The sequence below is a fragment of the Cryptomeria japonica genome, chromosome 11 (genome assembly GCF_030272615.1).
Source record: "Cryptomeria japonica chromosome 11, Sugi_1.0, whole genome shotgun sequence".
Lineage (NCBI taxonomy): Eukaryota > Viridiplantae > Streptophyta > Pinopsida > Cupressales > Cupressaceae > Cryptomeria > Cryptomeria japonica.
The window spans coordinates 352,278,151-352,297,576 of NC_081415.1; positions in this window are offsets into that span (position 1 = coordinate 352,278,151).

The following is a 19,426-nucleotide window of genomic DNA, read 5'->3' on the forward strand; positions in this document are numbered from 1 at the left end:
TGTTGTATTGGCTTTGGACTATCTTTTTAATGTTATTTTGTACCTATCTTTTCTTTATGGCATCTCCCTAAATTTTTGTGTAAGTTTGGTGAAGTTCTACACACATCTGATTGCAGTTGCGATGGGTAATTGATGTCATTTCTCTTTATATGATCATAATATGTTATTTATGTGTTTCCCCAATGATATTTCATCCTCCCGTGCCTTATGGGAGTGTCTTTTGATCATTTGAGTGTCCTTATGCAAAACTAAGCAAGTTCCATTTCACATTTTGTTCATTTTTAATGATTTTTTGCATTCTAGACTGAAATCGCTAATGTTTGGCCCCAAAATGCCAAAAGACGGCATGGGAGATCTAAATTGTCTCCCGGGAATGCTAGTTTGGGTTTTTATTATGCTATTATGTCTGGAGTTTCTATTTTTGGTAGTTTTGTCCAAGTTGGTCTCTTTTTTGGATTTTGTGTATTTACTAGAGGCATTTTATGATTGTAATGAGTTCCTTAGAGGTTTTCATGATGTCAACTTGATCTATTTATGTTGATCCGGGAATGGTTGAGAAGACCTTGGTGATCCAGGTAGGTCGAAATCCCTTGAATACTCATAGGTTAAGACAACTCTGCATGGGTATCATAGATGTTGGGATAGGTTCCCAAGTTCCCATGATGACTACATGTGATGACACTCTTTCCCTACATGTGTCCATTATCCTTATGCCTTGATTTTTTTATTATGCCTGTGGTAGTTTATTGATATATCAGTAGCCTTGTGATGTGATTCAATTTTGTCGTTGTTGTCTTGTGGATGTCATGATGAGTCCCCTGGTTGTCAGGTATCAAACTAGGTCTTGAGTGTGAGTTGGAACCCCATGTCATCTCCTAGCATGGAGGGTGGTTCCTATTTGTTTCCATATGGTCAGGTGGTTTGATGCCTTCTTCCATTTGGATGTTCTTCTTAATGCTAGCATGTGTGGCTATGAATTCTATTATTCTTCATTATGCAATGGAAATGCAGCCAATTTCTATGTATTGAGATTTAATAATGTGTACATGATGGAATTGTAAATGTAAAAAAGACTATGTACTTGTATCGTGTACTCTTATATAATAGGATATGATATTGATGTAAAGACTATGATCTTGCAATAAAATGAAATGGTGTATTATCATATGATTTATGATGTAGGAATGTCCATTATGTATGAGAATGAGAGATTAGGATGGATTAAGGAATTGGATGTTAGACTTTGTGCATTCTTTTTATAACATATGATTCATATTTGGTTTATAAACATGAGTTTCTAATTGGAAAGTAGAGTAGCTCTTGCTGTCATAATTTCACATATGTGTATGGTTAGTAATCTTGATGCATTTGGGCAAAGATAATCTTAAGGAAATAATCTAGTTCAATTTGTAGGAGAAAGATGTAGGAAGTTTCATGATGATGAAATGATATGGGAATAGAAACATTTGATTTGGTGCTTAAAAATGAATTTAGATAGTTAAAGGGGTTATGGAGATATGTAATGGTAGTTCATAATTTCATGATAAGAAGTAATAAGTGGAACTTAAATGTGTTGGAATCAAGGAACACTGAGAGGGGAGAGTGAATCAGTGTTCTGTAATTTTTAATCTTCTTAAATTGTCCTTTAATCCACTTAATACAAATGAACAAGAGAGACAAGCATAAGAAAAACACACACAAAACTACCACCATAACAAACAGATTTCATACGTGGAAAACCCGATCAAGGGAAAAACCATGGTGGAAATCCTACCCATAGTAAGATGATACTATGTTAGAAGTATGTGAAAAGTTTACATAAGAATGCATGTGCATTCAGGCACACTGCCTAGAGCTCACTGCTCAAATACAATAAGGGCTACAACCCCGAAAGGCTTGTAGCCTTAGAAAAGAGTTACAAAGGTTACATACATAAAGATGGACTATGAAATAGCATCTTGAAATGCCTAGGATAGTTTCAGTTTAAGCACAAAGTGCAACTCTCTCACTGCTCTGAGACTCACTGCTCTGTTCTATTGATCTGCTTCAATCTAGAGCAAAAATCCTTCAATAGCAGACTTGAAACTGCACACAATCGCACATACACACAAACCTTAATGTTGGAGACCACAAACATAAAATAAGGTAAATTGCATAACCGCAATACATCTCCTAGATCCACAAAGAAAAATAATCAACCAAAATAAAGTTATACCCAAATAATTCTCACTCTGTCAACCATTGTGTTCCACTTTCCAGAATTAAGGAAAATTGGACTTTAGACTTTCGGTAGGATGAATCCATACAGTCTAGATGAAATCTCTAAGTTGGGTTGTCATCAGTGAAAACTCCCAAATACTTTCTACTGGTATGGTGTCTCTTGCCAACAATCTCCCCCTTTGGTATTGATGGCAACACTTAGTGAAAAATGACTGTGTCGGATCAAAACAAAAATGGTGTGTACTCTGCAACCAAAAATATGACTTTTGAATTCCTAAATAGACATGACTCCCTCTGAGATCAACATTTTTCACTGCTCTACTCTCCCCCTTTGACATCAATGGCAAAGGCAAGTATCTACATGTCAAAATTTCCTCAAATCTCTATATAGAAAGATACAACTTACAAAAATTTGAATATATTAGCAAAAATAGTCTTCAATGATTGCAAGTAGTCATCCCATCCCTTCTTTTGAATCTCCAAAATAGATATGAGGGCACTGAATAGATATGACTGCATCTCTCCTACCCTAAGATCTGTACGTGCACTCTTATTTAATGCCTTCTAGGAATCCTGCATATTACTAAGTAGGGTGTCTAATCGAGGAGTAATTAGATTCCTTAGCTCTCCTACTCTTTCAATAGTTATATCCTTCTCCAAATGTAGACTCTTGATTCTATCAAGGAGAGATAGCACATGATTTTCTCCACTGCTTGCAAATATGGTATGAGGATCATAAAATTGAGATAGACTGGCCAATTGACCTTCATACTCTTTAATCTTCTTGTCAACCTCAATAGCTAACTTAGGCAATAAGAGGCATGATTTGTATATTTTTCCTCCTTCAACCAATGCTTCTTGAATGCCTTTGACACCGGTTAACAAACTATCTCTATCTCCTTCAATCATTCTCAAAATTATCCTCAATCTCTTAGCATTTAAATGACTTTGAACTTTTACTTCAGCAACTTTCTCCAAGGATTCAAAATGAGAATCAATTGATTCAAGCAAACTCTTTAGTGTTCCGAAGGGAGTTTCGAATGGGTCCTATTTAAAAGATGGCAAAATTTTCTTAAGAACACTCATTCCCAATGATATCACCTCACTGTCCTCCGTGTGAGATTTTAATAAATCTTCACTTGCTTTTGTTTGAGCAAGTGCAGTCAGTTTAAGTGCCTAGATAGGGGATAGAGAGTCAATATTGATGAAGTCTTGGGTGAATTTTGTGCCACTTATGATCTGCTTCCCATTCACTGCTTTCTCAGTGTCTCTTGCCACCAGAATTTGTTCAATCTTGCTTTCTATTTTCTCTGCTTCCTTCTCCAATTTAACAGTCACTACTAGAGGGTTCTTAGTTCCCTCACTTGCATTGACTTCCTGAACTGGAGGGTTGTCACTCATGTCCTTACCCTCATCATATTTTCCTACATTTTCTCCACCTTTGTCAGATGGATCTTCAGTTCCAACTCCTTCCTACACAACAATCTGAACATCTGAAATAGAAGTGGCATCCCTTATCTACTCAGCTTCCAGATTAGGCTCATATGGATGATTGACTTCGTATTGATTATCTAACAAAATTTTTGCCAAAATCTTTTATGTTTCTTTTGCAACTTCATTGATTTTCCCAAACATGATTTTTTCAACTCTATGTTTACTTCGGAACTCACTCCTTGCTAATTGTAGTAATCTATCTATCTCCTCTTTAGAGATAATTGAACATAAGTTGACCTATACATACTCTTTCAATTTCTCATCTTCCTTACTTGTTGTTAGCCTTCTAGCATCCAAAATTTCGTACTCTTTCCAATTATAGGATAAATCTATCGAGGCTTTACTATATATACTCATATATTCAACAACAGCTTCTTCCAATGACCTCTTCCCATTTTCATCAAAATTTTCATACCACTCAAATAGTGGTTTCAAATTTCCATTATTAACAACTAAATTAACAATCTATTCTAATGTAATAGGAGGCACAATAGTGTAATTACATTGAAGTTTTCCTAACTTCAATGCCTCATCAAGCTCGGATTTAGGCTTCTTGCTAGGCTTTGTTCTGTCAAATGGTTTCTCCTTTGATATCATAGTGACCTTAGCAGTTTGGGCTTTGACAACCTTGACTTGTTCATCTGACTTTGTTTCCTCTTCATCTATAGGAGTGAATATTCTAGCTTGTCCTCTCTTCCATTTTCCCTCACTGGATGGTTTGGCCTGAGGCTTAGGTGAGCTTGTAGGTTTATGAACATTGGAGGAAGTTGTAGAGCCCTTAGGCTGCTTTGGCTTAGGGATAGGAGCTTCTGGTTTGGCCTTCTTTGATTTGATCATATCTTCTTCTTTCAAGATGTTCTTTTCTTAGGCTCTCCGGACCGCTTCCTTGGAGATCCCCATATTCTTTGTCAACTGCTCCACATCCTTCCTCACTTTCTTCTAAATCTCATGTTTCTTTAACTGACTATGCAGACTCAAGCTCTTCTCCTTGTAAGTCTCAAACCTTTCCTTGGATTTTTCCACCGGTTTGCTTAATAAGTGTTGAGGATACATGTCAAGAACATGTCCCTCAACCTCATACCCAATGGACATGATCCATGATGTCCTTGGCTCCACGGCTTCCATAAGGCATTGGTCTGTTTCAACCATGAAACAGATAGAGTCTTCATATTTTTCCATAATCTCCTTAGGAATCCTTTCTCTACTTTGCATCATACTTTGGAAAGTCTTAAAGTATCCCCAAAGAATGTCTTTCTATGTTTGTGCATCCCCTAGACCCTAAAGTGTTTCCTTTATTTTCACAGCCACTAGCCTATCATAGGCCCACTGAACTTTGCCTACTCCTGGAATCTCATTCATGAAAAATAAGTTGAGACAGATAATCAAAGTGCCAAATTTGAATACATGCTTTTTATCTTTCTTTATTTTCTTCAGGTTGCTCATAAGTTCACTTCGAAGCACCTCACATAGATCATACAACTTATCTTTTTTCAGAATCTGATAAGCATTGTAGATACTCGTACCGAATACTGAATTATCCCTACTAGACTGATAGACCTTGTATCCTATCACCATCGATGAAAATCTAACATCATATTCAATTATATCACTGATTTTTATTGATCTCTTATCAAATTGTGAATCAGTTGCTTCCATCACTATCTGGTTCTTCACATTTGTTAGGCTGGGCAACTCACTAGTTGCATTCAAACTTGTCATTGCCTTGATTGTTGTCTTGTTAATCTTATGTGTCTCATCAAGCCACATGAATTCATCATGTACCCTGCTCAAGACATATCTAATCCATTCGGGTTTGTCAAAATCAGTGAAATTGGCAAACTGCAAGAAACCCTTCTCCTCAAGTGGTTTGAATTCTGGTTTCAAGATTCCATTGTTATCAATCATGTGCTTTGAGTAAATGTTAAACATTTGTACCCTCTTGAGTTCCTCAATATTGCAACTCACATAAGCCCTAATATCTTCCACATGTAAAACTCCATAAGGGACCGATGAAAATGCCCCTTTTGGATCATCTTCCATCAACTTGTAAGGGTGCTTCTTGAATTTTGCCCTTGTAATCTCAGTTACATATACAAATATTGGAGTCACAACTCTAGATGATGCCATATTAAAAATTTAGGTTCAAACTAAAAATGGGTTCTAACTCAGGGAAATACCTTTTAATCTTCAACTGGATGCAAGATCTCTTCACCAAATCTCTCTTTTGCTCTGAAATCTCTACAAAATATTTTTCGCCATGCTCTTCAAATCTCTCACTTCGAATGCAAAGTGAGAAATGAAAGTTTAAGTTTCTTTTTATCTATTGCATACCTAAGCTTTAAGTATAAAAAATGCTCTTAACACTAACTCTTTCAGATAACCTACATTCATAGAGTTTTCTTCTACGAACCCTCAGTTTGGCTAAAATCTCCTAGAAATGTATCAGTGACCATCACACACATCTATGCAACCTGTCAGAAATGGGTACAGATCCTCAGTAGGGGGGTTTGTAAGAATTTCATTAAAAACTCCCCCTAAGGTTGGATGTCTTAGCTTAGTTATTGGATGAGGTTCCAGCACTGGAATCAGGTGCGGACCCACTTCCTGCATCATTATCGCTCTTCTTCACCCAAGTCTTCTTCATCCACTCTTTGATCTCTTCAATTTTTTCTTTTCCCTTCCCATCTGGCTTCACATTCTTGTTTTTGTCTTCCGGACCTCTCCTGTTAACATTTCTCCTTCTGCAATACATAGCTATATGACTAGATTTGTTGCAAGCATAGAAAACAACATTGTTCCTCTTATTTATCCTTTATCTGCATTAATTAGAAATATGTCCAAACATACCACATGCATAACATCTGACATTTCTTCTATTCTGAAAGTTGTTTATCATACTTCTGCGTACAAAGCCTTATACCATACTTATTACATTTGAAACATTGATCGGTAAAAGAGGGACCATTATTATTCATCCTATTTTTGCATTGACTAGCCATATGACCAACTTTATCGCAAACAAAATAGTTACCATTGAATTTTTTAGCATTAGGTTGCCTTACCGGAGGCTTTCTTGAAGTTTTATTCTATTGTGCCTATTTGGAGCTTTCACCTTTCTCATATCTGAGACCTTGAGTATCAATTGGATTTTTCTGACTAGCAAGCATCTCATCAAGCTTAGCTGAGCTGACTTGAAACTTCTCTTTGTATTCATTTGCAGCTTCAAGATCAACCTTAAGAACAAGGATCTTCTTTCCAAGATCTTCTTCATTATCTCTAGCATCATGTAGATCACTTATCAACTGTCCATTCTTATTCTCAAATCTGCAACATTCTTCAGATTTGTCTTTCAGTGACTGAGAGGGGGGGGTGAATCAAAGTTCTGCAATTTTTAATCTTCTTAAATTGTCCTTTAATCCACTTATACAAATGAACAAGAGAGACAAGCATAAGAAAAACACACACAAAACTACCACCATAACACACAGATTTTGTACGTGGAAGCCTAATCAAGGGGAAAAAACATGGTGGGAATCCTACCCACAATAAGATGATACTTTGTTAGAAGTATGTGAAAATTTTACATAGGAATCCACATGCATTCAGGCACACTTCCTAGAGCTCATTTCTCAAATACAATAAGGGCTACAACCCTAGAAGGCTCACTACCTTACAAAAGAGTTACAAAGGTAACATACATGAAGATGAACTATGAAATAGCATCTCTAAATGCCTAGGATAGTTCCAGTTTAAGCACAAAGTACAATTGTCTCACTGCTTTGAGACTCACTGCTCTATTCAGATGGTTTGCTTCAATTCAAAGCAAAAATCCTTCAATGGCAGACATGAAACTGCATACAATCACACATACACACAAATCATATACTTTCTGATATATAAAATGAACTTACCAAACTCATATATATACGCAACATGAATTAAGATTAATTCCATGTCAGCCCAAAAATCGCATAATATGCAACATGAAACATGTTACCCAAGTTGGCTCAAACCGATCCAAAAAAACTTGGTAGACCAAAACAAAATATCCACACACTTCCCACATGTTATCTCATCAACCTTGAACACATAAACACTCACCAAAATTGATCCACAAGATCCGCACATAGAATCTTGACACGCTATTTCTAATGAACACTGTTCTTTCCAAAAACATGATTACCGGATCTTCTAACTCGCACAAAACTTAACGCTGGAGACAACAAACTTGGAATAAGGTAAATTTCATAACCATAATATATCTCCTACATCCCCAAAACAAAATAATAAACCAAAATAAAGTTATACCCAAAGTATTCTCACTTTGTCAACCACTATGTTCCACTTTCTAGACTTAAGAAAAATTGGACTTTAGACTTCTGGTAGGATGAATCCATACAGTTCAAATGAAATCTCTGAGTTGGGTTTCCATCGATGACAACTCCCAAACACTTATCTCTTTCAGTATGGTGTCTCTTGCCAAAAACATGCATTAAATGTTATTATTTTGATGATAGGGATGTGTTAATGAGATGTTGCTAGTAAATAGTGACGTTAAGATAACCCAGAGAAAGAATGAATGGATATTTACATATTCTTATGGTAAAGATGTTAATTTTGTTTGCATTATGTGTTACTATGATTATGCTCAAGATGTTCTATGTGCTCTAGTTTATAGAAAATGATGCATTTGTTATGTATGTGGTAGATGATCTTAGTTGTACATGTTGGATTGGTAGATGTATAAAAAAAAATTATCTCAATATGTTAGTTAGTTTAGTTATTTTCTCTAGGGTATTTTGGCAGGCATTACATTTGGTATCAAAGCCCGTTATGATCTCTGGTTAAGGTTGTCTCCCTTATTCTTGTATGGTGTACTATGATGGTCCTTGTAATTTGAGTTGTTCTTTGGGATTTGTGTTGAAAAGAGATATTGGATCCTTGAAGATTTTATAGGTTCATGCATTGAGTTCTCTCTCTCCCTAGTCCTCTCTAGAAATTATAATTATGTGCAACATTTGTATTAATTTTTTATGCTTGACTTTTGAATGCTATCAATGTGCAAATAGTTATGCTATAGAGTAGGAGAAATTGTGCATATCTTCTTAACTAGTGATATGCTTATAGAATTAACAAGTTACGTCGGGATAATACATTAATTTCTTTATGAATAAAAGATGAAGTGTTTGTATTATGTGTATATGAATTATTTGGTGTAGAATATGATGAATCATTGAAGAGCTTGTATGAGACACTTTATCTTTTCCTAGTGTATGACCTCTTTCATTAAGAATAATTCCTTAGATTTTCATAAGAGATTATATTGCATTAAAGATAATAAAGGAATATGGATAAAAAATATAATTTATGGTGCACTCTCTAACACATCCAGGGCATTGTACCCTTGGAGGCTATGTAGTGGTTATTCCCTTTGGTGTAACTGATAATGGTCACCTCGTGATATGGATTTGGATGAGTTGGCTATATTGTCTTGATTTATTTAGTGATTTTATGAAGTGTCATTGGAGTTAATTTTGTTTTTGGACTTCTGTGATTCTTCTTTCATCTATTTTGTTCAATATGGTGGTACTTGTCACACTTTATTTCTTGATTGATCTCGTTGGCCATTTTTCATGATTCAATGTTGGATTTGATGATCTTTTTCTTTTTGGACTTTCTCTTGCGTTGTTGTTGTTGTCTATAGTGGTCATTACATATGATGAGTATTGTGTGTCCTCATTTTGTGTTAAGTGTAGTCTCTATCATGTTCACTTCTAATCTCTGATAGTGTGTGCAAGGGAGGACACCACAGAGAGGTGCACTAGACTTAGATAACAATTAGATAATATTAGTATTAGATGAGTAAGTGAAATATGTTATTGGGATGAAATGTTAGACAGAAGTGCATTTGGATTTGAGGAGTTTGTAATTTATGAAATAGTTAAATGCAAAAGAGTTGTTGATTTCATTCCTTCAATGAGTGCTTATGTATATATATCATGCATAATTAATGGATTAGAGTGCCTTGAATGATTTGATTGAATGAAAGATGTGTTGAATGTTTGTATCAGAGTAGCATAGTGGATGTGTGATAGAGACTGAGAAGTTTGTATACTGTAAATCTTGTTTTCATAGGATATAGATTTCTGGTAATGGTGAGATTATTTTGATTTTATTCGTTCTTGAAGGACGTTTATTCAAATTTTCCTCATAAAGGTGTATGACATGTGACTTCTTAAATAATATATGGATGTGCCTATGTGTAAAGTATTGTGTAAAATGTATATTTGTCTTCTTAATTGTGTGCAACTAGATGTTAAAGAAGTGTTTCCATGCTTTAAATAGTGTGAGTTATTATGATTTTTGCTTATAGCTACTAACTCAGTGGCAAAAAATATAGTTTTAGTCTGCCAAAATGTAGTTAAATAAGGTTCTCTTGATGTTATTTTAATAATTCAGCATGATTATTGTAAATAGTAAGAGTTTTGTAACTTGTTTTATCTCTTATGTAATGCACTCACTTAAACTAATTGTAGCATAGTAAGAAAACTTATGTTGTCATTATCTGATTTTGAACTAGAAAATGATTGAATTAAGAAGTTTTGGATTAATGCGAACATGTTTTCAACTTAACCCTTGGCGACTTCCAGGAGTGAGTCAAGCCCAAGAGGGGAGGATGTAGTGCCCCTCCCTGATTCAGCTTATTTTTTTGTACATCAGAGGATTATATTGATCTAGCTTAACCTACATTATGACGAATCCCATAGTCGAGTGTTTCATATTCATAACCAATTTCCTTCACCATCCAAGAATACCTACAAGGAAATGAGAGAGATTGTGTTAGAAGCACAGGATTCCAAATCTAATATTACACATCATCAAAAAATGCATAGTCTAATTTTATAATGCAGCATATCAGTTGTGTAATCATTACATGAATAAGAGAGGACAATAGAGGAACAAATTATAAATTCATTGTTTTTATCTAACATTTTGTTCAATATGCAAGTACAGGTATCATATTCATTGTTGGATGATTTTATACTGAAATCAAATATCATGGCATGTAGAGTAAAATGGGCTCCCACAAAGATTGAGCCCAACATGCTTGCAATTATGTCAATCAAGTACTTATCATTGATAACAGTGAATTGGTTCTGTTGACCTTTTTTTGTCAACTTAGCTGGAAAGCCAATCTAAAAAAATTCATTTTTTTTATGCATAACCTCATGTTATGTGCACCTGCATAACCTACATGTTATGTGCACTGTATTGGCAGCATGCAGAGGAACCTTTTATTTTTCAGGCTCCAAAATTCTATTTTTGAGTTGACTGACTCAGGCGGTCAACTTACTTAAGGCTACCGGTTGGAGGGTTCCATGTCTTTTGCAGGCTGGTTCCCCTTTATTTCCTCTTACTGGTCGATGGCGGTATCCTCTCAGGTTAAGGGCCTCGCTACCCCACAAATTTTTTTAATGTTAGTTGATGATGTCGCGAGATAGCGGGATGGTGGATCTGGCCTATGATATCATCCACCCCGCACAAGCAAAGGCAAAGGGTGAGGTTGCATGCAGGATAGTGAGGGAATAGTGAGGAAGTCTATTTCCTGTTACCCCGCAAGTAAGGATAAGGAACACAAAGGACCATGTGGGGTAAACAAGGCTAAGGGCAAATAGTCATCCCGCCATCCATCATGCCATTCCAGGGGGTCATGACAACCTTGCGGGATAAGGACAAAGTAAACAATATGCTTCCCCACCATCCCATAGGCAATTTCAAGGTGCCAAGGGGGGTCTTGTGAGATAAGAACAACAAAAAAGTGTTCCTCGCCATCCTACAAGTAATTTCAAGGTTCCAAGGAGGGATTGTGTGGGGTAAGCAACATAAAAGACAAAGGTGCTCCCTGCCATCCCACGATGAATTTTCAAGGCAGGTATGCGATGCTTGCGGGCGACAAATGTGGTGGGCCCCAAGTGGCAAAGGCCTTTTTGACCTAACCTTCTTAGCCACAGGATGCACTTTCAAGTCTTGTCAAAGTGCCTAGTCTCAATGAAATGTGAGATGTAGTGGGCCTGACCTTTTTTCACCGATGATGATCACTTAATCCTGATCCAATAGTTGTAACTTAATCTGCAGTTGGCTTTTGAGTGCTTATGTGGTGAGATCTCACTCGTCCATCTGTGTGCGAGATCTCTTCATCGATGACTGACATTCAAATTGCGGTGACCGTTAGAATTTCAAAGCTTTGCAAGTGGGTGGTTGTCGACCCGATGGTCGAGGATTTTTTTTCTTAGTTGACACCCAATATCTGATCCTTTTACATACAAACACCAAGTATTTTTGCCATTTACTCCAGAAGTGACCTTGACAATGATTTCAGACATTACCCCATGCCTCTTTAATGCATTTTGAATACTTTTTGGCTCTCTCATCCCACCATGATGCACTTGTGTACAGAAATGTCTCCTCTTGCACCCCCTTTTCCCTCTTTCCAGAGATGAAGGGCATCTTCAAGGATGACATTCAACACACAATCTGATCCCTTCTATTGATCGGATCAATTGACGTGGTATTCCTCCCTTTTGTAAATTTTTGTAACCTAACCCTAAGAGGGTTAGGGTTTCAATTGTGATTCAATTTTGAGCTATGCCACAACTATAAAGGCATTTTTTGTATATTTCCTCGGGATCTTCTCTCTTTTCTTCTACAAAACTTTTTCTCTGCTCTTGTAAATATTTCCTTGCCCTTATATAAATAAAATTATTCTTCTTCCCTTTATTAAGTTTGAACAGATTGTGTAAATGTTTACCTTCATGTTTGAATGTATTCTAATTTGCTTTCCTTAGTTGTAGGTGACCATGTTGATCCCTCTATGGATGTTGACTATGAACTAGTCTTGGTTCCTCTCTTCATCTCATAGAATTCAAACCTTCACTCACTCTTAGGTGACAGTCCATCAGATGACAATGATCTTCAAGTCAAGATAATAGCAAGCCTTTTCATAGTATCATTTCTTAAAGATAGCAACATATTCAATATTTTATAGTGATCACCAAATGGGGCTTTCTCAGTAATTAATGCAATGGTCCTCAACAAATGACAATGAGCTTGCATCATAGTGAAGGACAAACTTCAAAAGATAGGAAAGGAATACCTGTGAATAAAGCACTGAAAATAGTCTATACAATGGCAAGTCTCAATCATTAAAGGGTTTTTAATCATTCACAATCATAGTGAGGAGTTCACCATCAATATTCCAGAGCACAATGGAATCGCTAAGAAAGCACAGATTTAACAAGTAACCAAGCATTGGATCAAAAAGTGTAGTCCCAACACAAGAGATGAAGGTGATACTATGTTATGTGAACATAAGGTTCAAGCACATCTCTCAAATGATAACTCACATGTTGTAAAGAGATGAAGACAATGAATGATGTAGTCCTCTAAAATTAACACAACATGACGATATAACTATGGCTGCCCTAAAGAGTCTTCCATTTTTCACTAGGTAAGACCAAACAACTCTCATTGAGCATATTAAGGATGTGGCTAATCTATGTGTTGTTCACCATGTCATTGAAGAAAATGTTGCACTTAGGTTTCTTGCAACATCATTCAAAGGGAAATCTCTACAATGGTTTAGAGGTCTACCAGTTAACTCAATTGCCACATGGGACTAGTTGGGTGATCTATTATGCAAGTTTTTTGAAGATAAATCAGACCATTTGTCTTTGGTGGAGCAGTTGAACATAATCAAGAGAGATCCTCATGAGCTCATGGTAGATTTCAACTTCAAGTTTCAAAGGACTTGGTATAGAATCCCACAAATAGTAAGACCCTCAACCAATCATGCTTTTCTTTATTATTTGAGGGAATTAAATAGTGATATGTTATGATACAATCCAATGGGGGTACCACACTTCCAAATGATTTTGGTATAGCCATTAGGGCTGAAATCAACCTCATTGAAGCTGGAAAATTGCTTCAAGACCACCCATGCCAATATTCCTAGAATTAAAGTCGCCTACACCATTGCAAATTCCCACTATAGCTCTTGTCCCAGCTCTTCCTTCACTACCAACACCAAATACTCAACCTATTAGCCAAGATAATACTCTTACACTACAGTCTAATGAGCTTCAAGAGATTAAGGGGATATTGCAAACCTTTGGTAATGAGAAAGTAAATCTCAAGAGGAAATAGAATCAAAGTTACATACCATATCAGCCTCCTTTTCAATCCTCTTATTAGCAAAAACAGTCAAGTAAGACATCATATCAGCCAAACAATCAAGGTCAAAATCAAGTTCTTAATCCTAGGCCCTATCAATCTTATAATTCAAATATTGAAAGAACCTTAAAGGAGATTGTACCCATTCAGAATAACTTGGCTTAGGAGTATGAGTGGTGTTACCCATGCAATCAAAATACTTGCACAAATGGTGTTATAAACTAGGAACTAATGGTCCAAAACAATCCTAACTTGCAACCTAATGTGCCTCATGAAGTCCCCATACAACAAAAAGAGGAGAAATAACATGAAACTACTCTTCTAAATTGGCAAGGAGAAGAGTTTTGTGGAGTGAATCAAGCTATTTCATCCATTTTAGTCAATACAAGGAGTAAAAAGAGAGTTGTTTACATTGGAAAACAACCTGATAATGATACTTATCAAGTAAATCAAGTATCAAGGATGAATCAAGGAGTTGCTAGAATGGCTAGTGGTGCAAGCACTTCTCAAGTTGTTGGTTTATCAAATGAGAAAAATGTTTGTATTGTACCAAGAAGTCAGCCTTTGCCAAGTGGAGTATATCCTGTTGGACAACCTCAAGTGCAACAAGCTGAAGGTGAGTCTGTTGTTCCTAAGGTACACCAAAAGGTAAGCCCACATTTATTTAATATTTTGGAGCATATGAAGAAGATTAATGTATCAATTCCAATGTGGGATTCATTAGTTATTCTAGAACAAAAAGATCTTTTGCATTCAACTTTGTCTAACCTTTCTTTGTCCAATGAGTCTCCTCAAAATACATCTAAAGTTGTGCTCAGAAATGATGCCCAAGAAAATAGTGAGCAGCAAGAGAAAGGCATTAAGCCACCTCCATTCTATGTCTCCCTGATCATTGGTGACCACCTTGTTCACAACTGTATGATAGACTTAGGTGCCAGTAATTCACTAATGCCAAAGCAAATTGTTGACAAGGTGGGTATTGAGTATGGGCCACTTGAAAAGAGAGTTGTACAACTAGATGGCACTGTTGTTAACACCAAATGGGTCATTAAGGGGTTGGGTTTAACCTTACATGCATGTCCAAACTTCTCTATTCCATAGGATATATATGTCATAGATTTGCCTGCTTACTTTTCTATATGTTTCTTAGGAGATTTCACTGCTAAGATGGGTGGTTACTTATCTTCAGATTGGTCACATATGCTTTTTAGGACTAGGTATGGCACAAAATTCATGATAAAATTAGAGCCTATCGCTAAAGACCATATCGAACCATATACCCCAAGCGCTATTAATACATCTACCGCTGTAAATTGTACTAGTTTGGATCATGATGAGATTCCTATAGTTAAGGAATCAAGAACACAGATTGAGGGTATTATTGATGTGCTTTTAGATGAGTGTGTTAGCACACATTTTTCAAAATATTGCATTTTATTTGTATTTTCATCATAAGAGAATTTACTACTGGATTGCATGTGGAGGAGATATGTTGTTGTGTCAGAGAAACCCAATTTTAACCTAAATCTATATGAACAAGTATCACCTGGGCATATTAAGGGATAGCGTTAGGTATGGTGACATTTTGATAACCTTCACCATCATAGTTTTTGCATTGCAAGAGCACATTTTAGGGTTCATCACAAAAGCAGGGTCATGAGTGCATTCAAAGATGTTTTCAGTGCCCTAGAAGTCCATTAGCATGGTTGCAGAAAGTTACATTTGTGAAAGAAAACCTTCTCTTCATAAAATATAAAATTATGTTTATCAGTGTAAGTCACCCCGATAAGATTGCCTAAGGAGAAAAGGGTGCATGTCGATCAGCAAAACTCACACCGATGAGTCTGATGGCGTTTTCTCAAAGTGCGATTGGCAAGAAGAAGTTTGGCGAGTTAGTAATCTTTTTGGAAGAGCTACATCGATAGCATAACAATAAGGCAGAGTTATCTGCATAACATTCACTATCAAAAGCATGAAGAAAAGGTTACCCCAATACCCAATGACGTTATCGGAAGAACTTATGCTAATGTCGGATGGAGTGGAATACTTGTTGGCAATGTCATCGGGTCATCGAAAAGTGTCATCTTACACTACCCCGATACCCGATGGACTACGTGGTGAAGATGGTGTTATCGGCCTGACCTATTCCGATTAGGCGATACCTAAGGAGGAGAATACTGAGTCATCGGGGTAACTTAAGCCATCAGGGAGAGGTGTTTCAGGTTATGTTGATACCTGATGAGGAAGACAAGTCGGGCACAGAGAAGGAGACTTGATCAGGATAAGTTACACCGATCAAAGTCGAAGTCATCGGGATATCATCAGATCATCGGGGGAGACATTTTTTGCTACATCTATACCCGATGAGAAAGCAGAGATGGGTGCGAGCAAGGATATCTCATCGGGGAAACGTATGTCGATAGACCAGAGAAGTAAAAAGATACAAAAGTATGAGGTCAATGTTATCGAATCATCAGAGAAATATAAAATGAGTTGTTTCGATACTTGATAAGGTGACCCGATGTAACAAACAAGATGCGGACTATGAAGGAGGACTCATTGGAATAACTTCTAACCATCAAAGGAACATATTTGGAGCTATGTCGATACCCAATGGAAATAATGCCATGGAGGAATAGAAAGAGGGTACATCGGAATGGCCTACGTCGATGTGACATAAAGGTGAAATTAAAGCCTAGCTAGAAGGTGGAGCCATCGGGGAAGCTATAACCATCAAAATGAGGGAAAATGAGCTACGTTGATGCCTGATGGAGTGATCAGGGAGACCTATGCTAATCAAAAACATTGGTGGTGCCAAGTGATTGAATGATTGGGAGGATTTATGTCGACTAGCCATTGCAAAACTTGATTTTAACGAATCCACCCGCCATTATTAAATGTAGGCAATGGATAGGTCTGTGTTTGCACAAGGCAAATCATAGCATGATTTCAATTTAGTAAATGCTCCTGATGTACTAAATCTATATATGGAAGTTTGTATAAGTAATTAGCATAAACGATTGAAGTGAAACTAAACTATAGAAAACTGAATTTCAGAAAGATTGAAGGATTCAAATATGGAGGGTTCTAGTTCCAAAGGCAAGAGGAAAGTCTCTGAAGTTTCTTATAGTGCCTCAAAGAAGTCTAAAGGTGGAGAAAGTGCATATAAGTAGAAGTAAAATTAGGATATGATTGACTAGATGAGCTCACCAGGAGCCAAGTCCCCAAGGTCTAAGGCTAATTTGCCTATCCGTGACCAGCTAGAAGATGATTTTAAAGAAATTGGTGATGTCTAGACGAGGGTTAGAGGCCATGAATTGTTCTTATATCATTACTCATGAAGGGGCAAGCCGACCCCAATCTCAAACCCATGGACGACTGGATTGGGTAAGCAAGTGGTCCCTAATGTCTTTGTAAATATTCAATTATTGAAAACTCTAGCTAGGGCTTATAATTCCATGAAAAGATGTGTCAAATTACCAAATGGCGATGCATTCATCTGTCTTTCAGTAGCTACCATTCATGAGGTTTTTTGTCTTGGTTTTAAATCCAATGTGCCTCTGTCTTTTGAGAAGCTAGAAGAAGAATATACAAAGATGGATATTGTATACAACTGGTGGAATTTGGCCATACATAAGGCTGAGAAAGGGAAGTTGACAGATGAAGATGGACCCTCATTCGACATCAACATTTTTAGATAGTATTTGCAATATACACACATGGCATGCGGTCAAGTGGGAGGAGTTGAGGTTCCAGATGTGGCTCAAATAGGACCTTTAGTGCTTGTTGTAGATACACAAATGCATGAGCCAAGAAAATTTGATTATGTTGCCTACATTGTGGAAAAATGCATGAGGGTTTCTTAAATCTTCAGAATAACCCTGATAAATCTTTTAAATTTTATTCATTATTGATGCATATTATCTTGTTTTACGGATGACCTAGGAAGCTATGGCCTGAAGAATTGAAATTAAATGTTCATGGTAAAGATGGGCAAGAGAAGTCAATATAATTGTGGGTGTCAATGTGGGATTCTCGGTTCATGAGGTCCCATTATGTCAAATTTGAAAAGATTTTTGTTCAACCATTATACAGAGCTTTTCGGGTTTCTTGTGATGGATCATTCTCAGAAGAAATCAAAAGATTTCTTAGACCCCATGAGCATGGAGATACAAGGGTGAGTCATAATTGGGGTGATTGGTACGTATGCCAAGACTTCTCATATGTTAGGTTTTTTGGATTCGAAGGTGCTCCCTATGTGCTACCAAAGCCTGTGCCAAACCGAATTCCTTACCTGGAGATTGTGAGAAAAATGAGTGTCTCTAATGCACATCACTTTGGGGGTGTCCACAAGCAAGTCTTCCTACCTGGAACTCTTCATTTTGGTGATTTCACCATTGTATCAACAAAGGCTTATGAAGTTATTGACAGAAAGTTAATAGAGGATTATAACCTGTATGAGCACACAAACAGAAAAAATTATGACCCGAAGGGCTATATACACCAGTGTAGAAAAAAGAAGAATCTTGGTGATTACTTTCATGAGCATATTGAAGCTTTGGATATCTTAAGGAACAAGGAGTCTGAAGAAGCTATGAAAACTTTTTAGGATTTGAATCAGAAATTAGAAGAAAAAAGACAGAGACTACAAGAAATGGAGAAAGAAGAAGAAGTTGAAAGTGAATCAGATGAAAATGAGGTTGTCTCAAGATTTAAAATGGCTGAAAGAGAAGAGGAACCTGAAGCACAGGATCAGATTGTTGCAAGGATGAATGTTGATGTTGATGCTAGATTGGAGGAGCACAACACCTTTGTGTCTGATGATGTTTTTGTTAAGTCCAAAGAGTTTAGGACCTTTTTGTATCAAGTCAAAGGCAAGAGATTGAGGGATGCAATCCCTAATATCACCCCAGACAATGAGGCAGAGTTAACAAGGAGGCTAAAATATGAGATTGATGAGGAGATGGTTGTGATGACCCCTCAAAGAGAGAGACAATTGCTTTCAAAGGTAGGGATTATTCTTTTTCCTGGCTGGGATTTGAGTGCCTCATACATTTTTGACAGTTTGTTAAATTCAAAAAATAAAGAATTCAAATTGGATATTCAGGGAGTGGATGATATTTTCATTGGGTCAAGGTATGACCAAGATGAGGAAGCTATATTGTTGTGGGCTCTTTATCCCCCAAATAAAAGGCCAAAAATAATTGTTGTTGACAAAGCTTTCGGTCATATGATGAAGTTAAAAGTCGGTGAAGTGCATCCCATGGTCACAGCGGATATGGGGATTGATATTTCCAAATTAAATAAGGCATAGATGAAGATGTTGGTAAAAGAATTGGGGGAAATACAAGTCAATGTATGAAGAGCTCTTGAGAAGTAGAGGTTGAAGATGGGAAAAAGAAGCAAGGCGGATTTGGATGGTTAGCATACAAATCAAAACACTAAAACATATAAAAACATGAAGAATAAATCAAATCACATA